This window comes from Amblyomma americanum, chromosome 1 (genome assembly GCF_052857255.1).
Source record: "Amblyomma americanum isolate KBUSLIRL-KWMA chromosome 1, ASM5285725v1, whole genome shotgun sequence".
Classification (NCBI taxonomy): Eukaryota; Metazoa; Arthropoda; class Arachnida; order Ixodida; family Ixodidae; genus Amblyomma; species Amblyomma americanum.
Window position 1 is genome coordinate 496313014 of NC_135497.1, and position 20565 is coordinate 496333578.

The 20565-nt window shown below is 45.2% G+C and overlaps 1 long non-coding RNA gene across 1 annotated transcript; it reads right to left on the reverse strand.

Moving 5' to 3' along the window:
• Positions 1-5967: 5967 nt before the first annotated feature.
• On the reverse strand, positions 5968-10292 carry LOC144116109 (uncharacterized). The gene is made up of 3 exons (XR_013311735.1): positions 9577-10292; positions 9331-9458; positions 5968-8814 (listed from the first exon to the last, which is right to left on the reverse strand). It is a non-coding gene; the product is annotated as an uncharacterized LOC144116109 (long non-coding RNA).
• Positions 10293-20565: the final 10273 nt, after the last annotated feature.

Below are 20565 nucleotides of genomic sequence, written 5' to 3' on the forward strand. Positions count from 1 at the left end.
TGCAGGTTCAGTAATTAGAGGGGCTCCATAAACGAAATCACACTGTTAATTTTCTTCCAGAAACTGCAGCCTATGGTACATAGACCAGAAACGCTTTTTATGCATGTTGAACATGGTCGTTCATAATTCCTGTGGCAATAGATTTCGCCCATATTTTAACGCCCTTTACGCAATTGGGAGTTGCATCCATCATTAAAGCAACTTTCCATTTAGCTTTGGTTGCTTATGTTAGCTTGGTTAATGGCATGGGCCGCTGATTAGCCCTATTTTCTTAGTCAACATGGAAAAGGTGACGTGCAGGATATATGGAATGCGGTTCTTCACACAGCTGTGATAGAATTGCTAAGTGTCATCTCCATACCTTCTTTGAGAAATTGAAAGTTGCAGAGCGCAGCTAAGAGGTATAAGAGTCCTGTCTCATACAGTTTAGTCATGTCTTGTTGAAATCAACACTTTGGTTCTCAACCAAAATTTTCAATAAAGCAAGTTGGCTGTAATAATTATTGATGATGAATAACGTGGGTTCAGAAAAAATCTTGTAAATTAAATATGCTTCTGTGCCTAGCAGTGTGTAGTGCAGTCGATATTAGGCAAATATTTGGTGATTTTTCAAGTACATGTCGCATCTTGTACAGCCTTCCAAAAATGCGACAAGGTATGAAGAGACTCCTGGGCCACAGTATGCATAGTACTGCGCTTTGCACTGACCTAACTCTTCACCATGAAACTGTGCTCATTGTATTGTCTTCTGATTCTGTATTTGCTGCCGTATTCAGAATAGTGCCATCACTGAGCCGCTCATCCAGCTCGGGTTCTTTACCGGCATTGAGCGAGGCTTCCTTGTTCGGCAGCATCATCTTATTGAAGGCATTCTCAAAGCATTGCACGGGGCATATCATTGATGTGCATCCGTCTGCTGCATTTTGCTTCTGATCGTCTGCAATGACATGATTTCTTCTCTGCTGAGTGATAACGGTGCTTAACCAATGAAAATTGCGTTCTTGTTTTCCCTAGTCCTCCAACCCTTAGCCAATGTAGGGCAAGCATGACAGAAACATAGACAAAAACACAGGAGTGGTCGGTATGGGTGCTAACTTTCACATATTTTGGAAGTCACCAGAGGGTACATATATGATATGAGCCATGAAGTGACATACAATTGGCTAAGGAGCAGTAGCATTGTATCCAATGTACAGTCAAGTGGAAATGATACAGAAACAGGTGCCAGGGAAAGATCAAAAACAAAAAAAAATGCAAAAGAACAAAATTGACAAATATAGGCACTTGCATTGTCAAAACTGTGTTCAAACATAGATTCTGATTTGCAACTTTTGCTGTAACCAGCTATGCTTCCTGGTAAGTGTATCTTTTGCCATTTATGTGTTCATTGAACCATGTGAAACCATGCATATTTCTGTATCACCTTATTAGGGCTGATCCCAATTCTTCGTAAGTGTGCTAGTGCTCTTACATGGTGGTTGACTCTGCAGTGCCAGCTTTGAGCGGTTTCCAAATACTACATTATTGATACAAGTGCCTGCCCGTCGAGGCTCAAATCGCGTTTAGTGATGGCTTCTCTTTAATGCTCGAAGAGCTAAAGTCTGGCTCCATCAAAGGGGGTTCTCCAGTGGTGCAATGACCGGCGGAGGGAAAGTGACTAGCAGCCTGTTTTACATATCGTTTTATACGAAGGCGAGAAATCATTTTTAAACGTCGTTTGCTCAATTTAACACAGACTAGAAACAAATGATCTTCTCACTCTGCCAGTGTGCTCGTTGTTATGCATTGTTTCTGTCTAGCCTTGGAGCTACGTGACCACCTCTGCATTGCCTCGTAGTGTGAGGGCATAGGTTTCCATTTTTCTTCCAGCCTTTGTGTAGTGCTGCCAACTTTTTATTTTTCTATTTCTCTGGTTTTAGAAAACATATCAGTGATTCCTAATAAAAATCACAATGAAATTTCTGAAAATATAGCAAATAAATGTTCCGACCATCACTCACAAGATTAAGAAATAATTGCCTGCTTCAGATTCATGCAGTTCCCACAATCTAGTAAGGGGGTGGGGGGTGGGGTATTGGGTCTCAGGTCCTTTGTCAACACTAGTTATTTTAAGCCCCTGGTTTTAAGCCCTGCCAAGGACACTTTGGCCAAGACAAACCATTGCTATTGTGTTTGTGCTTCAGGTGAGGTGAAAGATCCAATTTTTCCTATAATTTTACCCCAGGGAAACCAAAAACCAGTACAGCGGTAAGCTTGTACGCGTTGGAAACCGGTGGGTGCCTGAAGGCACTAGAGATAAAGCCTTGGACCTGCCACATATCAGGCGGATGCTCGCAGTGCTATGCTAGGCAGCTGCTGTGGTGACCAAGTTTCAGTTGAACCAATTCCTATACTGTTCGGATTGAGTGATGTGGTTGCTGCTGCTGTTTATTGTTAAGTAGCTGAGAAGCGTGCATTTTTTATTTGTTGCATGCTCTTTTCGGGAAGATTATCCTGTTCGCAAGTGGCTGTGTTCTTTTATTTTTGAGTAGCTTCATTTCTTGAGTGTTATAAAAATGATGCGTGTCAGACAGTTAGTTGTCGAAACCGTTGGGCGCAACTTGCTACCCATGAATTTTACATAAGGAGGTGCTGGCAGCCAGGAAATGTGTGAACAGGGGTAGCCAGTGTGCCTGCAGTTCATGGGGTAATGAAGTAATATCTGTACACTGATAAGCAGTATGATGTGCATTCCACTGAGTAAGAATGTCGTTCGGTTCAATGTATATTGGATGTTTCTGCCCAACAGTTCTATCAGTACTTGTTCTGTGATATAGTATCTGATCACCACAGTGAAGGTTTGTTCACATTGCTCTCCATAATGAAGCAACGAACATCCATGGGTCTTAAAGGACTCTCTGCATTTCATTCTGTCCATTGTCCAAACAGGAGATCTCCATCTTAACAGAACACATTGAGAAAGTTTAGTCAGTAGAAAAGCTGTGTATACTTTGGGTCGTTCGTATTAACTGTGCCCAACTGAGCTCTACAGCATAAAGCCATATCTGAAATGTCTTTACTGCCTCCTGTAACTTGTACAGTCTTTCTGACAGCATACTGTGTTGAACAATTACTTTTGTGGTGTTTTGTGATTCTACAGAGACAGTCCACAAGAAGTTCAACTTTCATTTCTATGAAGTTTCTGGTCAGCTTTACTGATATGCACACAGTGTTTCACCGCTGATCGAGATGTGTGTCGGAAAGATGAAAAATAAAAGGGCATTGTACTGCATTACAGCAGTTTTTCAGTGGCGACAAGTAGGCATTGCCATGAATACCTCTTACATGACCAATTGGGACGCCGAGAGCAACTGGTATCTCTCTTGCTATAGCAATGCCTGAGCATGCACAAAGCAGTGCAGGGCAGCAGATACCATGGAAATCCTCTTCGAGCTTGCTGCAGGTGCCATTTACATGACTGATGGCTAAAAAATCTTGGTGCTCTTCGTGAAAAACCACGACACTTTCTGGAATGCAGCTTGGATGGCAGGGCCTGTTTAATCATTCCTCTATGCTCTGACTACAGTCAAATGAAAACTGGCTTCTGCATCTTTTGCAGACTATATACTGCTGCTGGGTTAAGTGTATGTAAATATTGTGCTGCATTTCACTAGCAACAGTAAGAACATTGCAACATTCAGAAACAACTGCTGCATTACTGAACTGCTTTTTAAGCTCTAAGCTCATGTTTAAATGGCTGCAGACATGTTTGAGTCCACATGGAAACAAAATCCCACTAGCTTAGACAACTGGATTACTTGGTGGTACACATCTTCAAGAAGCAGCACAATACACTGTACCAAGGACGAAGGTGACTACAGAAGGCAATGACTCTCAGCTCAAACTTCAAATACCCACCGCCACACAAATCCCTCACCAAAGCAGAGCAGGTTTCCTTGTGGCAACTTTAGATGGGGACATTACGAAATCCTTATATCTATTCCTTGATGTATCCTGCGGAATACAATTCCCGCTGCACACTCTGCAATGATTCTAAAGCAAATTCTCAATCACATCCTATTCGAGTGCCCAAAGGACCCACCACCCTTGAGCTTCCAAATCTGAAATCAAAGTCAGTTCCAATGTCAGTTGGAGACTCCATTGCTCAGCCCTCACACGGAGATAAAACTCTGGATAGTGGGCTGGACCCTGAGGTCGCCAAGAAGCATGGTCTTCAAGCCACTTAGCGCAGTTCACGAGGGCCAATGTCTAAGCCTCATCCCTTACCCTCTTTGTCATATGACAAATAAAATTTGTTCCTCGTCCTGCATACAAACGAAAAGTTCAGCCTAGTGTACATGCATATTTCACTTTTTAGTAACTGAGTGTAAGGAAAGTTGCTATGAACATTTGTGCGATCCCTGACAGCCAGTCCACTGCATTTAATAAATCTAAAAATCAAAGCTGAGTGGCTGGAGGCACTGTAATTGCATCTCTGGACAGTGCACATGAACTCTCCCACAGCTGGAAGTTGTAAACACATTGGATAGCTTTCATGTTATTTGCACAGGTTAAGAGCATTGCACATATTGCAGTTTATTTACACCAAGATTTAGCCTAATATGCATGGTAAATTATTTATTTTAGGACACAGAAAAAGATAGAACGATCACGCCAGTTTACATATAATTGCATATATTTACAAAAAAAAATCTCAGGCTCCTCACGCTCGCATGCGGCAAAGGAGTGCAGTAACTGTAGTGCTGTCCTCCGCGCAATAACATCTATGCCAGGGCCACGTGGGTAATATGAAGCAGTGCTAAAGGACAAGGACTGGAGGAAATTGCCTACATGCCAAGCGCCTACATGGTCCACGCCCACCTGGATTACCTGATGACTGCAACAACTTCATCTAGGGTGCACACTGCCCCACCAATATTAATACCTTTCTTACTGTTGAGCACGTGAGTGGAAGTATTTTGTTTTTACTAAATCAGTGGCCTTTCATCTTGGAGGAAGTCACGTGCAGCACAGTTATTACTGTACAAGAAAAATGCTAGAAATTACTCAAGGAGATATGAATTCCAGTTAATCCATGCAAGGATGTAGTCCTTCCAAGTGAAGTACTGCTGTAAGGAGTTGTAATGATAATTCAGCAACTATCTAGTGAGAGTAATCTGTGTGATGCGCTGGCACCTAAACAAAGCAGCGTAAAAATAAACAAGTCGTTTTTTACTTTACCGTCCACTTTTATGTGCACTGCAGTCGGCAATATTGTCAATAAGCTTGGTTGTACGTATGCATTAATAAGTTCTGCCCTAATAAGTTGTGGTAAAACTGACGAGGGAGTGGGACAAGTAGTGAAGAACACACATATTCCTGTTGACTGGTGAGCTACAGAAGGAATTATTTGAATCTCGAGTGCAGGACAACTTTGCTCGTGTGGGCGCCGCGATATTCCCTTCGCACAAGGTGACGGCCAACAAAAACGCGTAATCAGATCAATGCGGGTTGCGCTAGTGACATCCGCCTGCAGTGTCACCAGGGGCGCGATTACGGATCAGTCTCAAAAAACTGTCTCAATATTGAGACAGTGACGTCAAAATGACGACACCGAGAAATGCCGACCGCCGAATCGGCCAATGCGGAGCAAGGAGGCGGTGGGCTCCGCCCCGAAACCACTAATCGCACGACAAGGGACCGTAGACTAATGTTTTGCAGTAAAAACGCAGTGAATAAAAACGAGTAATGCTTTATTTTGCTAAGTAACTGTATTTGAAACCCAACAGCACCAAGCAAAAGAACCAGTGTTTTCATTTTTGCAATTAAGTTTGCTGTTCAGTCACTTTTTTTTGCCGCGAAGGTGTGCTGTCAGCGGTATAGCGTGAACATGTTAGTCTGAAAATGAACAAAAACGCAATGAAAAAAACAAACAATGTTTTATTTTGGTAGTAAACTGTGTTGCAATCTCAACAACATGAAGGAAAATTAGAAGCATTTTCAGTTTTGCAATTAAATTTGCTGCAGGTTAACTTCTCTTGCCATGAGGGCGCGCTGGCAGTGGCATAACGTGAACATGGCGGCCTGCAAGAAAACAGCTGATTCCATGGCTAGTTCCTGTTTTTTCGCGTGTCGTCTAAAATCAAGGTACTTTGCGGATGTCTTAAGTGCGCAGAAAAATCTGATTGAAGGCAGTGAATGCTACGGGCCTGCCGAGATCAACTTACAAGCAGCGCTCGGCTCGAAAATCGACGAAGACAACTTTAGTCTGTGTTCTCGGTCGGCGCCTATCGATCGCCGAGTGACGTGTGGTTCTGTTTATTTTCTTTAGAAAATACCAGAAAACCATGAATCATCACATAGAAGCAACTGCCGACAGACAGGTGCAGCTGCTGATAGCTTGCAATCTCGGTGCGGGAAATGAGAGCCGACACGGCCTGCCTCTGTGGCAGCACTCTTCTGCCTCGTAATCAAGTGTTGCCGCCCACATCGGGCTAAGCACTTGATGTTTCGTTTGTATTTTTGTAGCTCCGTTCGGTTTATGTTCAGTTGTTGCCGTAGTTTCTTTTTTTTCCTGTGCAAGATGCAGAAATTGTGATGCTTATGCTCCACTTTGTTTAGAGAGAAAGGAAGCACTTGATAACTTTGCTATTGTCACCGAGGAGAGAACGAGCTTGTTCTATTAACGTTATTTACTGATCATGTAGTAGATCCAGGGTCAACCTGGAAAGAAGTAGTTTGCTTGTATAGAGGCTAATTGCAACTGGGCAGAAAGTTGAGCAAGTTTGTTCATGTTTGCTGGTACACAGCGCTTGAATTGCATATGATCCAGGGCAGTGAGGCAGGTAGGACAGGGCAGTGATGTGTAATATTGTATTTTGCTCAGCAGGCGGAGTGATGTTGGTATAACTGGGTTTGGTGAGGGCAGTGTTTGAAGGGCTTTAAATACTTTGCATAGCTTCTAACATGCACTTCCTTTCAGGTCGGAAGACCACTTGTTTTTTTTTTTTAATTATGGTCCATCATATCTGAGACACCCTGTATACAAGCCACTCCAGTTTGAAAGGGAACAGCCAGTTGAAAATGACTAGGACATTAAATACCTAGGCGAAAAGTAGCTTGACAGCAGTTGCACTTATCACACATATTATATGATAGCACAAGGAGCTTGTCCGGCCATTCGGCATTGTCACCGTCTCGTGTCATCATGGACAAGACTTCATAGCCCTGTGTTACGCAAACCAAGCTAGGTGTCAGTTATGGGGCAATAACCGAGTGCTCAAAATTTCCCACAATGGAGCTGCCTGTATATTCTTAGAGCTGTAGAGCATTTCCAGTAACGGTGTTGCATGATTTGTGATTGTAAACTAACCTCTAATCACACACCATCTCCTTGATGATGTGTCTGTGATGTTTACACATCTTTGTCTATCAGTGAAGATGTTCTAGTCATTCAGCAGTCATTGTAGCCACTGCACCTTACAATCTTTATTATGCATTGTTGTACAGCGGTTTCCTTGCAGTAGGTACAGCTTTTAGCACAGAGCGAAACCCCTAGCCACATACCATTACGCTAAAAGCTTAGCTTTGGTATTTACACTACTTATATGTGCCAAAATGTTTTGTAGTCCGGAAAATGCATCATGTACACTGTACTATGCCATATTTATTGTACAGGTAGCCTCTGTATGAAAGAAAACATGCACTTTGAACTCAATTTTTCAGATTTTTTTTTCTTAACTGCACTCAGAAATGCCATACGGTAATTGTACATCAAGGTAAAGTATGCTTGTATGTACACTGCCTTTTCTGCAATAGAAACACTCGTGTCAAATGCGGTGCCTAAAAAAATAAACGCGCTTACTGAATGTATGATGCAATAAAAAACAGCTTTTTGATTCCAACAAGCATCACAAATATTTCATGCCTTATTCCAGCACTACACGTTTGGTTCATGCATGTTCGTCACACAGGTAATGACCACAGGCACTCCACCAAGCTGGAAGGAGACAGCAGAGAAGGGGCAGGTGGGCATTGACAAAAGAGAGTTCAAAATGATGCTTTTCAGAAATTGGGCGAGCTGCTTCAACACCTTTTCCGTCTTCAGGAAGAGACTGTGCAACACGCTGCTGAGGGACTGGAAGATATACTAGCAAACATACTGAAAATGAAGTGGCAGCCGGTGGGGGCACTTGTTTGTCACTGCTGGCTTCTCGCTGCACACAGGTTGGCCAAGGGCACAACCACATCACACAATTGCTCACACACTTGCAGATGTGTGTTGTGCAATGACACAAGGAAATGACAGTGGCAACAGGGGAAGAGTGCCTGATATGACTCTATATGCCAGCATGGTGAGTCGTCTCTGGACGCTAGATTTTCCATCGCAACTGCCGCTGCACCATCCCTCGGTACGCCTTCCTCTGGAGACGGGTCGTCCTAGAGAGGCCAAAAGTACAGCACCGTATGCTCTTCTCAGGAGGCAGGTGAGGAGGGATCCTGTCTGTACGAGGCAGCCACCATTTAGAGGTGGCCCGTTGTTATCTGGGTCAGAGGTAGTGTCGCCTGCACCCTCTGCTGATATGGGCACATCCAAACAGAGGCTGTGAAGTGCAGCACGTGCGGTGATGATGCACACTGTCCACTTCCACTGGCACTGGTGCATCCGGTGTCCTTGAAAGCAACGGAAGCAGCTCTTCGGCACACCAATACAGCGCTCAGCCACAAATTGTGTGAAAGCATGTGGCGTGTTGTACAGGCCTTCTGCTGAGTCAGGTCTGTAATGTCATGCAACTGGTGCAGGCAGCCATGGCTCCAGTGGGTAGACATAGTCTCCTGCATAACAAAAAATGATGCAGCTAAGCATGTCCTTTCTCAGTGATCTCAACAGCATTACAGGACACTCTGCTATACAGTAGAAAACTCACGCCAAGTAGCCCACATCCAGGCTTTGCTGAATATGACATTCAAGAGCATACATACATGCAGGATTTAGATCTATAAGTGAGCACTACTGTAAGGTCAGTCTTTTACCACCATATTCATATAAATGATGCGCTATGATTGCCTACAAAACACAAGCGCTGTCAGGTGCATTTTGCTTTGGTTTCTTCAACAGGAAAGGCTATGCATTTCAACAATGTAATATGTGTCCTGTGTTTCTGCTGCAATTATATTTAACAAAAGGAAAGGGTGGCAATACACTGTATCATACTGTAAAGTGTCTGCATTTGTGTAACTGTCCAGACTGATTCTTGTAGCTTTAGCAGATCCGGCCAAATGCATAGTGCTGGAGCTCAATAGATGTGACTGAGTTCGCCCGACTGGTGACACGGCTATTTTACTGCTTACCCAGAAAAAAAATCACCGTCGTCCAGCAGGCCTTCCTCCGCCTCGGAATGCCGCCAGACAAACGCGTCGCGGAAGGATCCGGGTCAGCGCGAGTCCACGGCCAGGATGCACATGTTCGCGCCACAGATCTGAGAAAAAACAAGCACAGCCCGTACTCACTCTCGCTGCCGAGGCCCGCACTTGTAGCTCATGCACTTGTAGCACTTGAACTCATGCGGTCAAAAACAGTGGCCGAGGTATACTCACTATTACGTCCGCAGCGTAGAACCGCTTGCGGCTCGTTCGCAGCACTGCCCCCAGACTCCTTGATAGTGATGAGTGCCCAATCGACACACCCGACGACGCCGGAGATGCTGCCGCGGCGAACGTTTAGGCAAAGGACGCCCTCCTTCGCCGCCGCCTTCCCCTCGGGTCTCCTCGAAAAGCGAACACCCCCCTTCTGTTACCCAACGTTGACATTGGTCTCCGCTGCCCGCCGCAAAGGCTTGTTCACTGTCGGTTGGGCTGCGCCGACGTTTTCTTCATTTCCAACGGCGCCTTGAAACCCACCGGAGGCGAAGAAGCGCAGCGCGCACAGCACTGCCGCTCCACTGACAGCGCACTCACCCGCGCACTTCCCAGTTCAACGGCGAGTTCGTCGCACAGACACTGCGCAGTCTCCTCGAAATAACTCTCCCGCGCGTCAAAGTCGTCTTCATGCACCCTCCGACACCGTTGCTCGCGCGGTCACCCGCGTATACGACGATGTAAACAGCCGCCATTTTCTGTCTCAAACGTGTTGATACTACTTTTTCCAGTCTCAAAAAATCGTCTCAATCTGCTCGCATAATTAGATGGTCAACGTCACCACTTCTGCGCCATTTACGACGTCAGTCAGTGACGAAAAAAATCAAAATGGCCGCCGACCAATAGGAGAGAGCCAAATGATATACTTTTTGAGACAATTTCGATTGAGACTGATCCGTAATCGCGCCCCAGTACAACAGTCATGGGCAAGACAGTAAGGCAATCGCAGGCCTGAAGGATAAACATCTTTTCGTCAAGCAGCATGCCAACATCTCGCTGACCACTACTAAAGAGTGAAGAGCTCACGCAGGTGAATAGAGCACGCAAACCGAGACTTTCATGACGCACAGCATTCCGCGACGACTGGTTGAGGAACAGCAACTAGGAACAAGCACGACGGAGCACAGCCATGAGGTCACTAAATTCGTCTATTGACCACGCTGAAGCAGAACGGCACTTCATAATTTTTATGCCCTGAGGCAATAAACATCGCTTTAATAAAAAAAAAGCAGAGCGGCATCGAAGCGCGTGGCGCAACGCTCGTGCGCGCCTATGCCACCTCTTTACACCCACTGCTGGTGCTTGCTTTCACGGCTCGTTTCACCGAACTGCTGGGCGCGATCTTGTCTACTTAGTTGTCATAACAATCAAACATTTTTGTTGGCATAAAATATATATCTCGCTTAGTATTTTTTGCATTGATTCTATTTAGTTTGTGAACTGTTTATTGCAGTTCAGAACATTTCTGAGCGCGCAAAACAAAAATACACCGGAAATCCGTCACAAGCCGTCGCGGCCAATCGGCGGCCGTCAGGCTGTGCCGGCTGCATTTGGCGAAGGCGCGACCCGCGCGGCGGTCGTGCAGTGTGTGGCCAGGAGGCAATTTTGGAGACGCGTTCCTCATGCTCACTGTGAGCTCCATATGACTGCCAGGCACTTCCTGTGCACGTGAGTGCATCAAGAAGAATTGGGGAGCAGTGGCGCCTTAAGTGGCCCTCGGGGATGGCATTCGACAATCTGTGCGGTTTCCGCATGCTCTTTAAGCAAGTAAACATGCCGCCCCGCGCGGGAGGATGGAGTGATCTGAGAGGGGAATAACTGTTAGTATTCGTGACAATAACCTGTCCCCTCTGCCCAATCTTTGATTTGGCGTGTTTTACTCTCCTCTGTCTCCTTTTCAATGTGTTTTCCTTTCCCCGGTCCTTGATTGGATGAGTGCTTGTGTTTTGACCTAATTGGTTGGTGTCCGCACTGAAGGCGGGGACTTAGAGATTAAAAGAAGACGTTTTGGTGGGACCGGGGGTTGATTTCGTCTGGTCACTCTGCGGATCAATCAGTATGTACATGGTTGTTCTCCTTGTTGTACCTTCCGTTCTGTCTTAACTATTTTATATGTGATTAAAAGTTTACTTCCTGATGTTCCTCGAGTATTGTGACTGAGCAAGTTTTGAACCTCAAGACGTCGGCATCCAACAACTACTTCTACCTTTCCCCTTCAGGCTGACATCAAAGAAGAAAAAGGGGTAAAAGGAACTCAACTACAGATGTATCGCTGACACAACCTTTTCCTCTTTTTCTTATGTGGTACGCCTCTAAAACCTCCCGTGCCTTACTTTCACCGCTCCTGCCCAGAACCGTTATCTCATCAAGTTGTGGTTGACACGTTTTGCATTGCTCGCAATTTTCCCCCGCCGTATGTTCCGCTTGTCCTACGTTGTTCTTCTGCTGTGTGTTTTTTTTTTCAGTGCTACTGTTTTCCTTTCTCGAGCGTTAATCCGTTGTTTCAGATTTCTCCCAAGCAAAGGGGCTGACTACGTGGTCTTTACGTGAAGCGTAAGAGGCAAAATATAAAGGCTTGACGGTTACCACTGACGCGGGCCGAACTGAGAGCGAGCGCGCGTTCTCCTTCGGAGTGAACGGTGGTCGCAGCGGTGGAGCGGTGGGGCAGTGGCGACCCCACTGAGGTGCGGCGGGAGGCGGAAACTGACCCCACTGCGAAGGCCGTAAGAAGAAAGGCGTTCGCTCCCCTCGAGATTGGCCGTGGCGGCAGGTGGTTGTTTCTACAATTCTATTGTAGATGCACGACCGCTCAATGGCAACACACTTGCGTTGCCATTGAGCGGTCGTGGTAGATGGCGCTACAAGTCTCAGTGCGAGATATGCTGATTTATAGTTGCTGCCACAGATCGCGCTTTGATCTCAGGGTGGTAGCAGACCCCACGAAATCTCGAAACGTGATGATTAAGAGGTGACGCTCTTAAAAATGCTCGTTTGGTTAATCATTACCATTGAGATAAGCGGTTGGAATATTTATTTTAATGCCGATTACGGCGCTTGCGCATCCCGAAAACAATTTATTTGCTGAGCCATCGCTCATATACAAATGCTCATTCATGTGCAAGCGAACATTTTGACTTCTTCCTGAAGTTCATTTTTTACATGCAGTAAACAAACTTCGGAAACAGCCGGGCGTCACACGCCGGAACAATGAAGCGATCACTCATTTACCTCACACACGTCTGCTTAACACAGCTGTTGATGTCCGTCTCTCAAATAAAAATTTGCATTACCTGACTCGCAGTCTTTACTTGCAAAAAAAGAAGGATCTTTTAGCGCGAGTTCTACTACTAAACACTGCATGATCAGTTAAATACGACGAAAACTGGTCAGAAACAATATTACGCGTGTGCAACATAAGCAAAATGCTTCTCACGACAAAAAAGCTTACTTGACCCTGCGCACAGCAGCTACCTAGGCTTGCAGTCTCTCGTTCTCAACCATTTCATCCCATTCATGAATGGGAAAGAGTTCATGAACGCAAATTTTTCATATTATAAGATCTCCCTATAAGAATCAATATATACGCAAATCTCCCGTCGACAGGCTTGGATTTGTTTGCTATTAACGTTTTAAAAGAATATGTGACACATCAAAAGGATGTGCAGCTATATTTCCGTAGCAGTGCCTCACAATTTTTCAATATTCAAAATTTTGTCCAAGAATGCAGGACATATCCAGGAAATGGGTAGAATCTCACCGGCAGCTCTTAGCCCTTGGTGTTCAAGGAACTATTGTGGCAGCCCTCGACGCAACAAAAAGCTTCCCCACTCTTTGAACGCCGTGGAATTCCAGCCATGACTCACAACGAGCTGCAACACCTTTTTTTGTCCATATTGGAGCAGGACAGCACATGTACACAATTAAAAAGAGAATGCCAGCGGTGCGAGCAGCCCGCGTACCTGTTGGGACGTTAGTAACTCAGTGCCATCCGCTGGCGATAAATTGTTAAATTGGTTGTTGGGGAAAGGAAATGGCTCAGTATCTCTCGCATCTCGGCGGACACCTGAACCACGCCTTAAGGGAAGGGATACAGGAGGAACTGAAAGAAGAAAGGAAGAACGTGGCGCCGTAGTGGAGGGCTCCGGAATAATTTCGACCACCTGTGGGTATTTAACGTTCACTGACGTCGCAGTACCCACGGGCGCCTTTGCGTTTCGCCGCCATCGAAACGCGGCCGCCGCGGTCGGGTTCGAAACCAGGTACTCCGGATAAATAACCGAGCGCCCTAACCCCCGTGTCACCGCGGCGGGTACCGGCGACGTGCCTGGACAGAATTTTGGAAGTGACCGCCAGGGGAGAGGCGGCGCTATTGCAGTGGGGCCAAAATTAACTTCAGGTGCGCTTCCATATAGAGTAGTAGATTAGAAGAGAGGCCCTTTGAAGTGCGTACTGCTCTGACCAAAGAAGCTGCCCGTCTCAAGAAGTTCCCGGCTCTTGAAAAGGATTTGCAGATGTCGAAAGACAGTGGGCCTCTTCGATTATCCGCCTCTGGCTGCCCGCCGGCTGTCTGCAGGATGCCAGAGCGCGGAGCCAAGCGCGTGATTTTCTGGCGCGGTTCTGCGCACTTTCGGTGGCTGCCCAGAACGCGTTCGTTTTTCTCTGACTGGGCGGTTTCGGGCTGCCAGCGGGCAGCCAGATTCGCCTGGACGAATTTGTGCTGGCAACGCTCGGGCAACTAGCAGACAACGAAGATGTGGTATGTAGCGGGAAGCGCGCGCGGGCATCTTTATATGGACTAGAAGGACCGCAGGATCGCGGTTCTTCATGCGATGTTTTGTTTGATCCCTATAGCGCTACGCAGGCGATTGTTTCGACTAGAACACGTGTATATCGTCTCAGTCGCCTGTAATGATGCCTTTTGCGGTCGATTTCGCTGTTAATTTTTTTTGCGTGGGTGTGCGTGATCTCAATTCGATCGTCTCACCACCTGGCAAGAACGCTTCATATTACTATCGCGTAGTTCTGATTCACAAAATATTTTGGCTGTTAATTTGGTGCGCCGGGCTGATATTGCGATGGTTTTGGAGGCCTTTCACGAGAGCAGCCCCAGATTCCAGCTCCGAGTACGCGCTCAGAACGCCCTCATGCATGCGTATGATGAACGTGTTTGGCGAGGTGTTAGTTGAGTGTGCGCGATACGAGAGCGTGGTCTTCGTTGCGTTCTGCGCAGTGGAAAGGCGGACAGGCTTTGAGAAATTCTTGATTGATTAAACAAGTTCTTTAATAAAAGCCCTCACGAGCACATTGCTCGAGGCATCTGTGAAGGTATATATGTGGCCACAAGTTGCCACTTATCAATCAACCAATCAGTCAATCAATGAATCAATAAATCATTTTCATTTTCAACAAAATAAAATATACAATGCGAAAAAAAGGGGGGGGGGGTAGGAGAAAAAGCTGCACTATAGCAGCTTGACAAAGAGCTCCAACCACCCTGGCAACAATGAGAGCACTGGAACAGTTCAATTTTTGTTCACATTACAAGGAAAAAAAAAAAGAAATCACAGTGAAAAAGAAAGTATAAAAGAGTAGTATCTAGCTACGCTAATGGTTGTTAACAAACAACTGCACTGTGTCAGCTTTGTTAAGTGCCGTAATGTCCATATCTTCTTTCGCGAAGTCATTGAGTGTGTGGGGGAGTGTGTATTCAACTCGTTGGCGGCCATAACTTGTGCGCGTGACAGGAACTCTCCATGGCAGTTAATGGCGATGAGGGTATGCGTATTCTTGTTTGTGGAGATTAGCGAGTGAGGGGAGTGTATCTAGCTTTCCCTGTATCGCTCTAGTGAAACTTTTTAGGAGTTTGCACTTGTATATGTTATCGGCTTTCATTAGTTTGTATTTCTAGAACAGAGCTTTAGTATGGGCGTTGAATGGAACATTTTCTATTGCCCGAACAGCTTTTCTTTTATTAAGATTAGCTTGTTTAAATTTCGTGCACTGGTGTTTCCCCACACCAGCGTGCAGTAACTGGGCACGGAAATAAACAAGGAATTATATAAAATCCGTTCAATTTTGGCAGGAAATAAATGGCGATTTCTACCGAGAACGCCAACTACCTTTCGCCCTTTTCAGCAAGGAATCGAAATGGTCGTTTAAATGCATGTGTTCAGAGAAAACAACTTCAAGTGTGTTCGCTGATGTCTCTCTATTAATTTTATATGGACCAATTCTTTCAGGCATTTCCACACATTTACCGGGTGCACGGAACAAAACCCATTTTGTTTTTTATTCATTTAATAGGTTGTTATTCTCAGACAACTCCAGCCATCGAAAACAAACTGAACTTGCGAGTGGTAGAATATCGGTTAGATGTTTTCCACTAAAAGATATGTTACAATCATCAGCGTAGATTATAAATGTGGACAAACTATCAATTAGCACAAGATCATTTAAATAAAATAGAAAAAGAAAGGAACCAAGGATGCTGCCTTGTGGCACACCACTTTGTATATACCGTATTTTTTACTTATGGTAATTAATTTCAAAGAACTGTGAGCATGAGGATAAGTATGAATGGATTAGTCCAGTGCACGTACCACGGAAACCATACGTTTTTGCCTTGTTTATTAATACATTGCGATTAACACGATCAAAGGCTTCGCTGAAATCTATATAGATTCCCAAAGTCATTAGTTTCTTACTATACTTATATAGATTCCCAAAGTCATTAGTTTTTTTTCTATACTTTCTAAGATAACGTCTTTTTGGTTCAGCAAAGCACTTTCCGTGGAACGCCTTTTGCTGAAGCCAAACTGACGTTCAGTTAACAGACTATGTTTTTGAGAAAAATTATCCAGTCGAATAATAATTGTTTTTCTCGCCCTTTAGAAAATATTGCTAAAATGGAAATTGGACGGTAGTTAGTTATATTGTTTCTGGTACCTTCCTTATGATTTACGATAATACGCGCTAATTGCATGTTCTTTGGGAACACACCTGTTGAGAGTGCTGAAATAAATATGTGCTAGCAAAGGTGCAATATGATCAATTACATATTTAATAGGCCTTATCTCTATACCATCTGCGTCCGTGATACGACGGTTGTTAAGGCTTTGGAATACAGTACTGACTTCGTTTGCAGAGGTTGACTGAAGGGATATGCTTTTAAAATTTATTGGTATTTGCGTGGTTGATCTGCTGGGCCCGCTGTTTTCACCTATTTCGGCAAAATAAATGTTAAAACAGTCGGAAAGTAATCTTTCATGTGTCTCTTTGTCATTTATGATAAGGTTTTCAATGGGCGGGGTGCTGGTTGGGATTAATAATTTGTTTATTTTCTTCCATACTCTGTCGCTCTTCCGTAGACAGTCTTCGTCAGAAATACGGTGGTAGTAGTCCTTTTTTTATTTTCCTTTTTTGTTGTTTTGTGTATTGCAAAATGCCTTGTATTCCACCCTCTTTACCGGATCGCGTGTTTCTATAAAACGCTGATAAAGTTTGTTCTTCTGGTTTATTTTCCCCATCAGCTCCCGTGTGATCCAAGGGTTCCGAGCCTCCCTGGCTGATAATACGATTTAAGAGAGAAATAATCAGCACATATTGCTTGGAATCTGGCTAGAAATGTTTCATATGTTGTGTTCATATCTAAAATGTCAAAAATATCTGTCCAATCACTTTGTCTAATCATTTCCTTGAAATATGCTAATGCTTCAGGTTATATGGAACGATACATGCTCAGCTGTGTCTGTTTACACGTGTGTTTTTTGCACCGTAAGAAAAATATGGGGAGGTAGTCATTAATGCCTCAGGTTAGAGCTCCTGACTTTAAAATCATATCAGATGAGTTTGTAATGAACAAGTCAAGTAATGATGACGATGATGAAGTGACTAGTGTTGGCACTGAAATGACTATCAAAATCATTGCTCTCGAGGAGTGATTGAAATTCTGCGCCTTGGGTAGACGTTTTGCATATATCTATATTAAAATCCCCTCAAATTGTTAATGTATATGCCGAGTCATTTTTGTAAGAAAGCTAGCGTTCAAAGAACTCGAAGAATAAGCGAACATTACCGGCGGGAGGCGGTACACCACTGCAAGCAATTTTTTATCCTTTTTCACGCTAAGTATATCGTAGTCATATGTGATAAGGTTATATTCATTTAAAATTTGACAATGCGATAATAATGTTAGCATCGACACGCCGCTTCCTCTCCTGTCTATGCGATTTAAACATAAATGGTGATATTCGGGTTGCACAAAATTATTCAGAGGTTTGGTTGTACCACGTCTCAATTAAAAAAGGACATCAAAGTTGAAATGGCAAGATTTAAGCAATGCAGATATGTCATCCTTTCTTTGACTCGATTTATCTCGCATTGAAATGCAGCAGTTTAAGACACTTGGCTCTGTTGTTTGGTTTGCTAAGTTTAGCGATGTCTTCGGGAGAAGCGAAAGCATTGGCCATTTAGGATATGAACATCGATAAGTATCAGAAGACCTTCCTACGCAGAAGCATCGCCGTTCGGGACGACTGCTGGTGACACAGTGCCTTGCGCGTCACTGCTGATCTTGTCTAGATCAGTTTCTCGAGTAATCGGAATGACTGGGGATGACGCAGTGCGCCGCGCAAAGATGGATCCGTTTCGTGTCCATAGGAACTTCCAGTCGTGCTCGTACTTGCGGGCCGAAGCCATGCCTAAAGTGCTAACTCCAAGGGCCCTTCCTGGGCGTACGTGCTCAGCGCCGGCGCTTTGACGTACGCAAGAACCGATCTGCGCATGCGTACTGTTGGAAACGCCAGCAAACCTCGCGAGGCGCCGATATCTGACCGTGCTAGATATCGGCGCCAGCGCACGGGCGCTCGCATACGCGTCGGAAGCGGGGTTCAGTTTACAACAATAGGAGGATCGCGGGGCTCTCGGTGGCTCTTTTCTTCATGGCTTGAAGCTCTTTAAGGTTCCCCGAACTTTTCTTAGCGGTTTAAGTTGTCCTTTCATCGCCCCCCAACCTCTTCTCTTCAGGGCTTGAAATTCTCTCTGTCGGATCGAAAGGGGAAGCAAGCCAGAACCAGGAACATGGAGATGCATGCCCCTTTTTGACGCCCGTTCTAGCGTACGCCAAGAGCACCGACGCTGGGCGCGCAAGCCCAGGAAGGGCCCTTGGAGTTGGCACTTTAGAGTTTTTTTCGTGGCAGCCGGGGCGAGTGCTGATTCTGTCGTCGCCGAATGTCGTACAGCTTGATGCTCAGGCCTTCTGCCGCAAATGCTTAAAACATCTTAGAAGTACCGTACGTAAGCATCTCCTCGCGTTTGGCTCATTAAAGAGATAAAAAGAATTTCCCGAGCCTGGCTTCTGGCTCCAGATGAGCTATAATCGCTGCCACCTGCGGACAGAGGAGAATAGAAAGATGCGAGAAGAAAGATGTAAAGAAAAAGACGCGTCCATGCTCGCGTCGCAACAACCGCGTCCGCCAAAGTGACAAGCCGGCTGTAAAAGATACCCCAGTGGACCTCCTCCCCAGTAAACGTGCAGATGAAATCCCAGCGATGTCATCACTACCTGACTTCAATGTTGTGGCAACATTCCTGACTATATTCGCGCCAAAATTTTGAGACACCATTCGTTGTACAGCTTTCTGGGTAGTGTCATAGCATTTCGCTTTGAAGATATTGCTTGCATGTTTTAGTCAATTTGGAGGCTAGCTTGCGAAGTGGTTCGGACCGATGACATATGCACCTTAAAATGCATGCTTCCCGAGACTTTACCTTTCCCCTTAAGGCGCAGTTGAGGTGTCCACCGAGATGTCGAGATGTGAGAGCTACTCCGCCTTTTTCTTTCATCAAAAAGCAATTTTCGTATTATAACTGTGACGTAACCGGAAATGACCAAGTGGTGTACTACGTTGTAAATGCAATGCAGGAGTGGTGTGTTATGTCGTAACCGGAAATTGCGAAGTATAGTACATCGCAACCAGAAATGACGAAAAGCCACACTCCACGTTACGAGTCAGAAAAAATTCAAGATCAAAGACATGCTTTTGCATTCCTCCACATAAGCAGAATTAAGATCCCTCCCAATATTTACTTCCATAATCGAGCCACTAGCACGGTTTTTCAGCTGTCTATTGAGATTGAGACATATATATAGCGCACTTGCTTCATTTCGATGTAGGGAAAATGCTACAGGATCGTGCACTGTCCAATGTCAGTGCACGTTAAAGCATGGCTCCATGTGCGCGAAAGAGCGAGCGACGCGACAAGGCGGCACTACGACGCTCGCTTCGTCGCTTGTTAGCAGCCTCTATGCAAGCGAACGAAAGAGCGAGCGACGCGATAAGGCGGCACTGCGACGCTCGCTCCGTCGCTTGTGGACAACCTCCATGCAAGCGAAGGCGGCAGGCGACGCGCACCCGCGACGTGCGTAGCGGATTCCGTGCTTTGCGCACTCAAGCTTATGGTGTCTTCGACTGGTCGCTTTAGACAATACCACCTAGACTAGCTCAAGGCCTCCGCACCCGTCCGTGACGTCACACACAACAGATGTGCCTGGAAGTCAGCTTCACCCCACGCGGTTTTTCCGGTTGCCCGTCGGGCACCCATTTCTCAAAATACTGCGTGTTTTGTGCCAGCGTAATATTAGTATTTAACGGTTTCTGATTAGAATATGTATTCTTCAGGAACAGGCGGGAACGCGAAATAATCGACGCCTTCGCTATGCATGTTGCTCCAGATAAGCAATGCGTCAGCTCCGCTTCGGTGTTGTTAGGGAGAACTGAATTAAACTACCTCAAGATAAGTAATCTTCGGCTGTTGTAAACGCACGTGTTGTTCGTTTCTATTCTATTTTATTTCTTTCTTCATATCGCTCTTGTCAGTGCGGTGCGGTCTTCCCTCTTCTGCGCATGATTTGACGTTAACATGCGTATATACATTCATGTTTCTTCATAGAATAAACAGTTGCCAGAAAGCGCTTTGCCCTGTTTGTTCGTCCCTTGTCGTATTTTGACAGCGCTTATCATCCCCTTCAAGAATGCATTTCCAACTAGCCCCAGTTGTAGCTCCTTTGACTTTTTTTTAATTCTTCCTAGTCAGTTGTCTTGCATCCATAAAATGATTACACTATTCACTTCCCACTCATAACCACTTCAGTAAAAATCAAACATTCTC